General features: G+C 63.2%; 3 non-coding genes across 3 annotated transcripts; all 3 read left to right on the forward strand.

The window, feature by feature from the left end:
* Positions 1-2641: 2641 nt before the first annotated feature.
* On the forward strand, positions 2642-2760 carry LOC142873876 (5S ribosomal RNA). Its single transcript, XR_012921849.1, has one exon. It is a non-coding gene; the product is annotated as a 5S ribosomal RNA (ribosomal RNA).
* Positions 2761-6520: 3760 nt separating this feature from the next.
* Positions 6521-6639, forward strand: LOC142873877 (5S ribosomal RNA). The gene has a single exon (XR_012921850.1). It is a non-coding gene; the product is annotated as a 5S ribosomal RNA (ribosomal RNA).
* A 3768-nt stretch (positions 6640-10407) lies between these two features.
* On the forward strand, positions 10408-10526 carry LOC142873878 (5S ribosomal RNA). Its single transcript, XR_012921851.1, has one exon. It is a non-coding gene; the product is annotated as a 5S ribosomal RNA (ribosomal RNA).
* The last annotated feature ends 657 nt before the right edge of the window (positions 10527-11183 follow it).

The raw sequence follows: 11183 nt of genomic DNA on the forward strand, positions 1-11183 counted from the left end.
CACCCGATGAAGGTGATTCCTCTCTGTCCACTTAGGCGTCCATCCGTTCGTACCAATTTGCTGGTGAGCGCGCTCACGTGGTGCTCGTGTGTTCATTCTTGGGATACTTGGCTTACTGGAACGGGTTCCAGCTCTGGCCAGGAGAACACGAGAGGCGCCCTCTCACCGCTGCTCCTCACAGCCGAATGGCACTCCGTGGTGTCCACGCGCCACATTTTATTGATGCACTCCTGGATGGATGGGCACTCGGGTCGCTTCCACGTCTTTGGGATTGTGAATTGTGCCCTAACTGTAACCCTAACCCTTACCCAGCCCGTCTCCTCTGCCCCTGCCTGACGCACTCCTCCCCGGCCAGGCCCGTCACTGTCCTGGGCCCCCGCCTGACCGGCTCCTCCCCGCCCGGCCGGTCACCGTCCTCTGCCCCTGCCTGACACGCTCCTTCCCGCCCGGCCTCTCACCGTCCTCGGCCCCTGCCTGACCGGCTCCTCCGTCGCCTGGGCCTTCCAAGGGCTTGGTGTGGACGCTGCTTCCAGGAAGCCCTCCGGAAACCCGGCAGCAGGGTGGCCGCAGCAGTCTCCAGCAGCCGTCCCTAAGTCGCGTGAGTGCGGGGGACGTGCCCCCGCTGTGCCGCGGGGGCCCAGCCTGGTGTCTTCCCTGAGGCCCTGCGGCTGCCGGCTGGGCTGCCGCTCCCCGCAAGGGGAGAGCCGCGGAGGTGGGGACCGCCTCCTGATGGGGACGTACACGCAGCTCTCCACGTCGGATTCCGGGGCTCTCTGTCCTGCCCGAAGGCCCAGCTGGCCTGCGGGTCCTTAGAGTGGCAAAAACCTCCGAAAACTGAGACTGAGGGTCCGGTGGGTGTCTGCACTTTTGTGCTGGGCACCCCAGGGAGGCCCGGGGGCTGGCTGGACAACGTGGTCTGCTGGGCGGGGGGGGGGGGTTGGAGGAGCAACTGATGCCCTTTGCACTTTGGGTAGCAAGAGTCTGAGGTGTCTCTGAGCCCTGTGCCCTGTGGGGGCGGGGCGGGGGGGAGGAGGAGGAGGAGGAGGAGGAGGTGGGAAGGGCCGGGGCCTGCAGTCCTGTTCCCGGGGTGGCACGGCAAGTGGCTTCTTCCACAGGCTGCTTGGCCTGGGCTCCCTGCACCTGGGCCTTTGGAGGACCGGCCCTGTGCTTGCCAACACTTCCTGCAGGGACCCAGAGCTGGGAGGTGGCATCTCTCAGCCCTGGGTCGGGCAGAGCCCCAGCGGGCCATGCCCACAACCTCTCTCAGCACCGGTCCCCCAGAAGGCTCCTTTGGGACCAGGATTCTCTTGCGGTGACTCTTTAAGGTCTGGCCCCTGGATGGAGGGGCACCAGGAGTAGAGGAGCAGGAAGGGGAAGGGGGTGGCCATGCGAGGGGACACTTTGAGGCCAAGTCCCAGCTTCAGCCTGATCCTCCTGGGAACCCCGCTCTGAGACAAGGAGCCGGGCTTCGCATTCCCACAGCAGCCAGTCGTGGGCTGAGGACACCTGGGGCGTTGGGAACTCCCTGGCTTCTCCTCATTAGTTTAACATCTAGAGCTGCTTGGGAATCGCGCCGCCACACACACCCGAGTGCAGGTGTCTTCCGCACAGACTGCGGGCCTCGCTCTTCTGAATGCCGCTAGCTCGCCACCCACCCACGGGTGAACCTGGTCAGGGTGCTTTCTCTCAGGGGCAGACTCTTTTCCGGGCGGGCTACCGGTGTCTCTGTTTGCTCGTTTCTTTCTTCCATTTCGGGAAAGTCTTCCTTGCTGGGTGTGGAAATCTCCTATGCCTTCCCTCGCCTATTCTGTCAGCTTTAAAATTCTCCTTCAGTTGCCACCCTCACAGATGGATTAGGAAACTCTTTCCGGTGCACTCATTAGTGAAATGACCTCCAGGAAGCTGGAATCCAATATCTAATGGCCGATTTTTAGCGAGTCCACACGCCAGGGTGGTCGGGGTCCAAAGCAGCCCCGGCCAGGCCCAGGCCCCTTGGACTGGGCCACAGGAGGACACGGAGGAGGGTCCCGGCCCCCACGAAGCGGTGCCGGCAGTTCTCCACGGGCTTGGGCGTTTTCCAGAGGTAGGAGATGGAGGGGACTGATTTCTTCAGCGCCCCCCAAACCACGCCACCCCACCCCACCCATGGGACACATCCCCAGAGAGACACGCCCCATACACTGGCTGTGCCCCAGCCCTGGCCCGGGGGAATAGGCGGCAGCCCACCCACAGGGCGAGGGGGGGCGCAGCTGAAAGGGGTTGTGGGGGAGGGCGGCCCCTGGCTGGGGTCAAAGGGCGAGCGTCCCGCGCGTGCGCAGTCAGCGGCAGCGACGCGCTGGGGGTGGGCAGCGGGTAGGTGAAGGAGGCCGGGCGAGGAGACGAGGGGGGCTGGGAGGGCTCCACCTTGGCGAGTCCAGCCGTGGAGGCGCATCTTGTGTGAGTGTGAGTGAGTGTGAGTGTGTGTGTGTGTGTATAGAGAGACAGCCCCCCGCCCCGCCCCGCCCATCACCCCCGTCCCTGGCAGCCCGCGGGACCCGGCCGGCCCGGCCCCGCCCGGCGCGGGGCCTGGGGCGGGAGGCGGCGGCGGGGAAGCGCAGAGAGGCTCGGCTTCTCGAGCGGGGCAGGGGCGCCCTCCGCCGCCGTCTAGGGCCACACCACCCTGAACGCCCCCGATCTCGTCTGGTCTCGGAAGCTAAGCAGGGTCGGGCCTGGTTAGTACTTGGATGGGAGACCGCCTGGGAATACCGGGTGCCACAGGCTGCTGCTTTTTTTTTTTTTTTTTTTCTTGCCTCTTGTTCTGTCCCCTTTCTGGGAGCGAGGCGGCGGCCCGGGGTGGGGGTCACCCCCACCCTCAGCGCCCGCGCGGTGCCTGGCGCCCCAGCCCGCACCGTGGGGCCTCCTCTTGTCCCAAGCCGCGACACCGCCGCCACGCGGCAGCATGCGTGGCATCTGGACTGTCAGGTCTCAGACCAAAGGTCTGCTCTGTGGGAACCGACACGCTGGAGGAAACCTTGAGAGTCTGAGAGGGGAGGGAGTTCCAGAAGAAGGCCAGGATGTCATTTTGAGGGAGTATGTGACCAGAACTCGTCCCGTTGCTTTTGGGGTTCTATGGGCTACACGCAGGAATCTTTGGTGGTGGCACCTGATGTTGGGGGATCCGGAGTCACACCCAGACCTGCTCCACAGGCCTCCTTTTACTTTTCTCTTCGGATTCATTATTTTTAAAAAGTGTCTCTTACCTCTAGGATTGCATTTTCTTTTCTCTCTCTTTTCAAGCAGATGATGGGAGTACAAGTATTCAGGTGACATGTGTTGCCCGTGCCGCCCTCCCCCCTGTGTTCTTTTTTTTTTTTTTTTGAGACAGAGTCTCGTTTTGCTGCCCAGGCTAGAGTGAGTGCCATGGCGTCAGCCTAGCTCACAGCAACCTCAATCTCCGGGCTCAAGCAATCCTGCTGCCTCAGCCTCCCGAGTAGTTGGGACTACAGGCATGCACCACCACGCCCGGCTGTGTTTTTCTATATATATTAGTTGGCCAATTAATTTCTTTCTATTTTTAGTAGAGACGGGGTCTCGCTCTTGCTCAGGCTGGTTTCGAACTCCTGACCTGGAGCAATCCGCCCGCCTCGGCCTCCCAGAGAGCTAGGATTACAGGCGTGAGCCACCGCGCCCGGCCCCCCCTGTGTTCTTATTCATATACCTCTCATGTTGTTCCAGCGTATTGTGGGGGTACCAATGTTAAGGTCGGGTGCCTTGCCCTCTCCAAGCCTCCCCCCTCGGGTCAGAGCTTCAAGTGCGCCCATCCCCCAGTCGGTGCGCACCCACCCCATGCCTAATGGATGTGTATGCCCCTCCCCTCCCCCCACCCGCCCGCCCGACACCCACCCGATGAAGGTGATTCCTCTCTGTCCACTTAGGCGTCCATCCGTTCGTACCAATTTGCTGGTGAGCGCGCTCACGTGGTGCTCGTGTGTCCATTCTTGGGATACTTGGCTTCCTGGAACGGGTTCCAGCTCTGGCCAGGAGAACACGAGAGGCGCCCTCTCACCGCTGCTCCTCACAGCCGAATGGCACTCCGTGGTGTCCACGCGCCACATTTTATTGATGCACTCCTGGATGGATGGGCACTCGGGTCGCTTCCACGTCTTTGGGATTGTGAATTGTGCCCTAACTGTAACCCTAACCCTTACCCAGCCCGTCTCCTCTGCCCCTGCCTGACGCACTCCTCCCCGGCCAGGCCCGTCACTGTCCTGGGCCCCCGCCTGACCGGCTCCTCCCCGCCCGGCCGGTCACCGTCCTCTGCCCCTGCCTGACACGCTCCTTCCCGCCCGGCCTCTCACCGTCCTCGGCCCCTGCCTGACCGGCTCCTCCGTCGCCTGGGCCTTCCAAGGGCTTGGTGTGGACGCTGCTTCCAGGAAGCCCTCCAGAAACCCGGCAGCAGGGTGGCCGCAGCAGTCTCCAGCAGCCGTCCCTAAGTCGCGTGAGTGCGGGGGACGTGCCCCCGCTGTGCCGCGGGGGCCCAGCCTGGTGTCTTCCCTGAGGCCCTGCGGCTGCCGGCTGGGCTGCCGCTCCCCGCAAGGGGAGAGCCGCGGAGGTGGGGACCGCCTCCTGATGGGGACGTACACGCAGCTCTCCACGTCGGATTCCGGGGCTCTCTGTCCTGCCCGAAGGCCCAGCTGGCCTGCGGGTCCTTAGAGTGGCAAAAACCTCCGAAAACTGAGACTGAGGGTCCGGTGGGTGTCTGCACTTTTGTGCTGGGCACCCCAGGGAGGCCCGGGGGCTGGCTGGACAACGTGGTCTGCTGGGCGGGGGGGGGGGGGTTGGAGGAGCAACTGATGCCCTTTGCACTTTGGGTAGCAAGAGTCTGAGGTGTCTCTGAGCCCTGTGCCCTGTGGGGGCGGGGCGGGGGGGGAGGAGGAGGAGGAGGAGGAGGAGGTGGGAAGGGCCGGGGCCTGCAGTCCTGTTCCCGGGGTGGCACGGCAAGTGGCTTCTTCCACAGGCTGCTTGGCCTGGGCTCCCTGCACCTGGGCCTTTGGAGGACCGGCCCTGTGCTTGCCAACACTTCCTGCAGGGACCCAGAGCTGGGAGGTGGCATCTCTCAGCCCTGGGTCGGGCAGAGCCCCAGCGGGCCATGCCCACAACCTCTCTCAGCACCGGTCCCCCAGAAGGCTCCTTTGGGACCAGGATTCTCTTGCGGTGACTCTTTAAGGTCTGGCCCCTGGATGGAGGGGCACCAGGAGTAGAGGAGCAGGAAGGGGAAGGGGGTGGCCATGCGAGGGGACACTTTGAGGCCAAGTCCCAGCTTCAGCCTGATCCTCCTGGGAACCCCGCTCTGAGACAAGGAGCCGGGCTTCGCATTCCCACAGCAGCCAGTCGTGGGCTGAGGACACCTGGGGCGTTGGGAACTCCCTGGCTTCTCCTTGGTTTAACATCTAGAGCTGCTTGGGAATCGCGCCGCCACACACACCCGAGTGCAGGTGTCTTCCGCACAGACTGCGGGCCTCGCTCTTCTGAATGCCGCTAGCTCGCCACCCACCCACGGGTGAACCTGGTCAGGGTGCTTTCTCTCGGGGGCAGACTCTTTTCCGGGCGGGCTACCGGTGTCTCTGTTTGCTCGTTTCTTTCTTCCATTTCGGGAAAGTCTTCCTTGCTGGGTGTGGAAATCTCCTATGCCTTCCCTCGCCTATTCTGTCAGCTTTAAAATTCTCCTTCAGTTGCCACCCTCACAGATGGATTAGGAAACTCTTTCCGGTGCACTCATTAGTGAAATGACCTCCAGGAAGCTGGAATCCAATATCTAATAGCTGATTTTTAGCGAGTCCACACGCCAGGGTGGTCGGGGTCCAAAGCAGCCCCGGCCAGGCCCAGGCCCCTTGGACTGGGCCACAGGAGGACACGGAGGAGGGTCCCGGCCCCCACGAAGCGGTGCCGGCAGTTCTCCACGGGCTTGGGCGTTTTCCAGAGGTAGGAGATGGAGGGGACTGATTTCTTCAGCGCCCCCCAAACCACGCCACCCCACCCCACCCATGGGACACATCCCCAGAGAGAGACGCCCCATACACTGGCTGTGCCCCAGCCCTGGCCCGGGGGAATAGGCGGCAGCCCACCCACAGGGCGAGGGGGGGGCGCAGCTGAAAGGGGTTGTGGGGGAGGGCGGCCCCTGGCTGGGGTCAAAGGGCGAGCGTCCCGCGCGTGCGCAGTCAGCGGCAGCGACGCGCTGGGGGTGGGCAGCGGGTAGGTGAAGGAGGCCGGGCGAGGAGACGAGGGGGGCTGGGAGGGCTCCACCTTGGCGAGTCCAGCCGTGGAGGCGCATCTTGTGTGAGTGTGAGTGAGTGTGAGTGTGTGTGTGTGTGTATAGAGAGACAGCCCCCCGCCCCGCCCCGCCCATCACCCCCGTCCCTGGCAGCCCGCGGGACCCGGCCGGCCCGGCCCCGCCCGGCGCGGGGCCTGGGGCGGGAGGCGGCGGCGGGGAAGCGCAGAGAGGCTCGGCTTCTCGAGCGGGGCAGGGGCGCCCTCCGCCGCCGTCTAGGGCCACACCACCCTGAACGCCCCCGATCTCGTCTGGTCTCGGAAGCTAAGCAGGGTCGGGCCTGGTTAGTACTTGGATGGGAGACCGCCTGGGAATACCGGGTGCCACAGGCTGCTGCTTTTTTTTTTTTTTTTTTCTTGCCTCTTGTTCTGTCCCCTTTCTGGGAGCGAGGCGGCGGCCCGGGGTGGGGGTCACCCCCACCCTCAGCGCCCGCGCGGTGCCTGGCGCCCCAGCCCGCACCGTGGGGCCTCCTCTTGTCCCAAGCCGCGACACCGCCGCCACGCGGCAGCATGCGTGGCATCTGGACTGTCAGGTCTCAGACCAAAGGTCTGCTCTGTGGGAACCGACACGCTGGAGGAAACCTTGAGAGTCTGAGAGGGGAGGGAGTTCCAGAAGAAGGCCAGGATGTCATTTTGAGGGAGTATGTGACCAGAACTCGTCCCGTTGCTTTTGGGGTTCTATGGGCTACACGCAGGAATCTTTGGTGGTGGCACCTGATGTTGGGGGATCCGGAGTCACACCCAGACCTGCTCCACAGGCCTCCTTTTACTTTTCTCTTCGGATTCATTATTTTTAAAAAGTGTCTCTTACCTCTAGGATTGCATTTTCTTTTCTCTCTCTTTTCAAGCAGATGATGGGAGTACAAGTATTCAGGTGACATGTGTTGCCCGTGCCGCCCTCCCCCCTGTGTTCTTTTTTTTTTTTTTTTGAGACAGAGTCTCGTTTTGCTGCCCAGGCTAGAGTGAGTGCCATGGCGTCAGCCTAGCTCACAGCAACCTCAATCTCCGGGCTCAAGCAATCCTGCTGCCTCAGCCTCCCGAGTAGTTGGGACTACAGGCATGCACCACCACGCCCGGCTGTGTTTTTCTATATATATTAGTTGGCCAATTAATTTCTTTCTATTTTTAGTAGAGACGGGGTCTCGCTCTTGCTCAGGCTGGTTTCGAACTCCTGACCTGGAGCAATCCGCCCGCCTCGGCCTCCCAGAGAGCTAGGATTACAGGCGTGAGCCACCGCGCCCGGCCCCCCCTGTGTTCTTATTCATATACCTCTCATGTTGTTCCAGCGTATTGTGGGGGTACCAATGTTAAGGTCGGGTGCCTTGCCCTCTCCAAGCCTCCCCCCTCGGGTCAGAGCTTCAAGTGCGCCCATCCCCCAGTCGGTGCGCACCCACCCCATGCCTAATGGATGTGTATGCCCCTCCCCTCCCCCCACCCGCCCGCCCGACACCCACCCGATGAAGGTGATTCCTCTCTGTCCACTTAGGCGTCCATCCGTTCGTACCAATTTGCTGGTGAGCGCGCTCACGTGGTGCTCGTGTGTCCATTCTTGGGATACTTGGCTTCCTGGAACGGGTTCCAGCTCTGGCCAGGAGAACACGAGAGGCGCCCTCTCACCGCTGCTCCTCACAGCCGAATGGCACTCCGTGGTGTCCACGCGCCACATTTTATTGATGCACTCCTGGATGGATGGGCACTCGGGTCGCTTCCACGTCTTTGGGATTGTGAATTGTGCCCTAACTGTAACCCTAACCCTTACCCAGCCCGTCTCCTCTGCCCCTGCCTGACGCACTCCTCCCCGGCCAGGCCCGTCACTGTCCTGGGCCCCCGCCTGACCGGCTCCTCCCCGCCCGGCCGGTCACCGTCCTCTGCCCCTGCCTGACACGCTCCTTCCCGCCCGGCCTCTCACCGTCCTCGGCCCCTGCCTGACCGGCTCCTCCGTCGCCTGGGCCTTCCAAGGGCTTGGTGTGGACGCTGCTTCCAGGAAGCCCTCCAGAAACCCGGCAGCAGGGTGGCCGCAGCAGTCTCCAGCAGCCGTCCCTAAGTCGCGTGAGTGCGGGGGACGTGCCCCCGCTGTGCCGCGGGGGCCCAGCCTGGTGTCTTCCCTGAGGCCCTGCGGCTGCCGGCTGGGCTGCCGCTCCCCGCAAGGGGAGAGCCGCGGAGGTGGGGACCGCCTCCTGATGGGGACGTACACGCAGCTCTCCACGTCGGATTCCGGGGCTCTCTGTCCTGCCCGAAGGCCCAGCTGGCCTGCGGGTCCTTAGAGTGGCAAAAACCTCCGAAAACTGAGACTGAGGGTCCGGTGGGTGTCTGCACTTTTGTGCTGGGCACCCCAGGGAGGCCCGGGGGCTGGCTGGACAACGTGGTCTGCTGGGCGGGGGGGGGGGGTTGGAGGAGCAACTGATGCCCTTTGCACTTTGGGTAGCAAGAGTCTGAGGTGTCTCTGAGCCCTGTGCCCTGTGGGGGCGGGGCGGGGGGGGAGGAGGAGGAGGAGGAGGAGGAGGTGGGAAGGGCCGGGGCCTGCAGTCCTGTTCCCGGGGTGGCACGGCAAGTGGCTTCTTCCACAGGCTGCTTGGCCTGGGCTCCCTGCACCTGGGCCTTTGGAGGACCGGCCCTGTGCTTGCCAACACTTCCTGCAGGGACCCAGAGCTGGGAGGTGGCATCTCTCAGCCCTGGGTCGGGCAGAGCCCCAGCGGGCCATGCCCACAACCTCTCTCAGCACCGGTCCCCCAGAAGGCTCCTTTGGGACCAGGATTCTCTTGCGGTGACTCTTTAAGGTCTGGCCCCTGGATGGAGGGGCACCAGGAGTAGAGGAGCAGGAAGGGGAAGGGGGTGGCCATGCGAGGGGACACTTTGAGGCCAAGTCCCAGCTTCAGCCTGATCCTCCTGGGAACCCCGCTCTGAGACAAGGAGCCGGGCTTCGCATTCCCACAGCAGCCAGTCGTGGGCTGAGGACACCTGGGGCGTTGGGAACTCCCTGGCTTCTCCTTGGTTTAACATCTAGAGCTGCTTGGGAATCGCGCCGCCACACACACCCGAGTGCAGGTGTCTTCCGCACAGACTGCGGGCCTCGCTCTTCTGAATGCCGCTAGCTCGCCACCCACCCACGGGTGAACCTGGTCAGGGTGCTTTCTCTCGGGGGCAGACTCTTTTCCGGGCGGGCTACCGGTGTCTCTGTTTGCTCGTTTCTTTCTTCCATTTCGGGAAAGTCTTCCTTGCTGGGTGTGGAAATCTCCTATGCCTTCCCTCGCCTATTCTGTCAGCTTTAAAATTCTCCTTCAGTTGCCACCCTCACAGATGGATTAGGAAACTCTTTCCGGTGCACTCATTAGTGAAATGACCTCCAGGAAGCTGGAATCCAATATCTAATAGCTGATTTTTAGCGAGTCCACACGCCAGGGTGGTCGGGGTCCAAAGCAGCCCCGGCCAGGCCCAGGCCCCTTGGACTGGGCCACAGGAGGACACGGAGGAGGGTCCCGGCCCCCACGAAGCGGTGCCGGCAGTTCTCCACGGGCTTGGGCGTTTTCCAGAGGTAGGAGATGGAGGGGACTGATTTCTTCAGCGCCCCCCAAACCACGCCACCCCACCCCACCCATGGGACACATCCCCAGAGAGAGACGCCCCATACACTGGCTGTGCCCCAGCCCTGGCCCGGGGGAATAGGCGGCAGCCCACCCACAGGGCGAGGGGGGGGCGCAGCTGAAAGGGGTTGTGGGGGAGGGCGGCCCCTGGCTGGGGTCAAAGGGCGAGCGTCCCGCGCGTGCGCAGTCAGCGGCAGCGACGCGCTGGGGGTGGGCAGCGGGTAGGTGAAGGAGGCCGGGCGAGGAGACGAGGGGGGCTGGGAGGGCTCCACCTTGGCGAGTCCAGCCGTGGAGGCGCATCTTGTGTGAGTGTGAGTGAGTGTGAGTGTGTGTGTGTGTGTATAGAGAGACAGCCCCCCACCCCGCCCCGCCCCGCCCCGCCCATCACCCCCGTCCCTGGGAGCCCGCGGGACCCGGCCGGCCCGGCCCCGCCCGGCGCGGGGCCTGGGGCGGGAGGCGGCGGCGGGGAAGCCCAGAGAGGCTCGGCTTCTCGAGCGGGGCAGGGGCGCCCTCCGCCGCCGTCTAGGGCCACACCACCCTGAACGCCCCCGATCTCGTCTGGTCTCGGAAGCTAAGCAGGGTCGGGCCTGGTTAGTACTTGGATGGGAGACCGCCTGGGAATACCGGGTGCCACAGGCTGCTGCTTTTTTTTTTTTTTTTCTTGCCTCTTGTTCTGTCCCCTTTCTTGGAGCGAGGCGGCGGCCCGGGGTGGGGGTCACCCCCACCCTCAGCGCCCGCGCGGTGCCTGGCGCCCCAGCCCGCACCGTGGGGCCTCCTCTTGTCCCAAGCCGCGACACCGCCGCCACGCGGCAGCATGCGTGGCATCTGGACTGTCAGGTCTCAGACCAAAGGTCTGCTCTGTGGGAACCGACACACTGGAGGAAACCTTGAGAGTCTGAGAGGGGAGGGAGTTCCAGAAGAAGGCCAGGATGTCATTTTGAGGGAGTATGTGACCAGAACTCGTCCCGTTGCTTTTGGGGTTCTATGGGCTACACGCAGGAATCTTTGGTGGTGGCACCTGATGTTGGGGGATCCGGAGTCACACCCAGACCTGCTCCACAGGCCTCCTTTTACTTTTCTCTTCGGATTCATTATTTTTAAAAAGTGTCTCTTACCTCTAGGATTGCATTTTCTTTTCTCTCTCTTTTCAAGCAGATGATGGGAGTACAAGTATTCAGGTGACATGTGTTGCCCGTGCCGCCCTCCCCCCTGTGTTCTTTTTTTTTTTTTTTTGAGACAGAGTCTCGTTTTGCTGCCCAGGCTAGAGTGAGTGCCATGGCGTCAGCCTAGCTCACA

Source organism: Microcebus murinus, chromosome 11 (assembly GCF_040939455.1).
Source record: "Microcebus murinus isolate Inina chromosome 11, M.murinus_Inina_mat1.0, whole genome shotgun sequence".
NCBI classification, from domain to species: Eukaryota; Metazoa; Chordata; class Mammalia; order Primates; family Cheirogaleidae; genus Microcebus; species Microcebus murinus.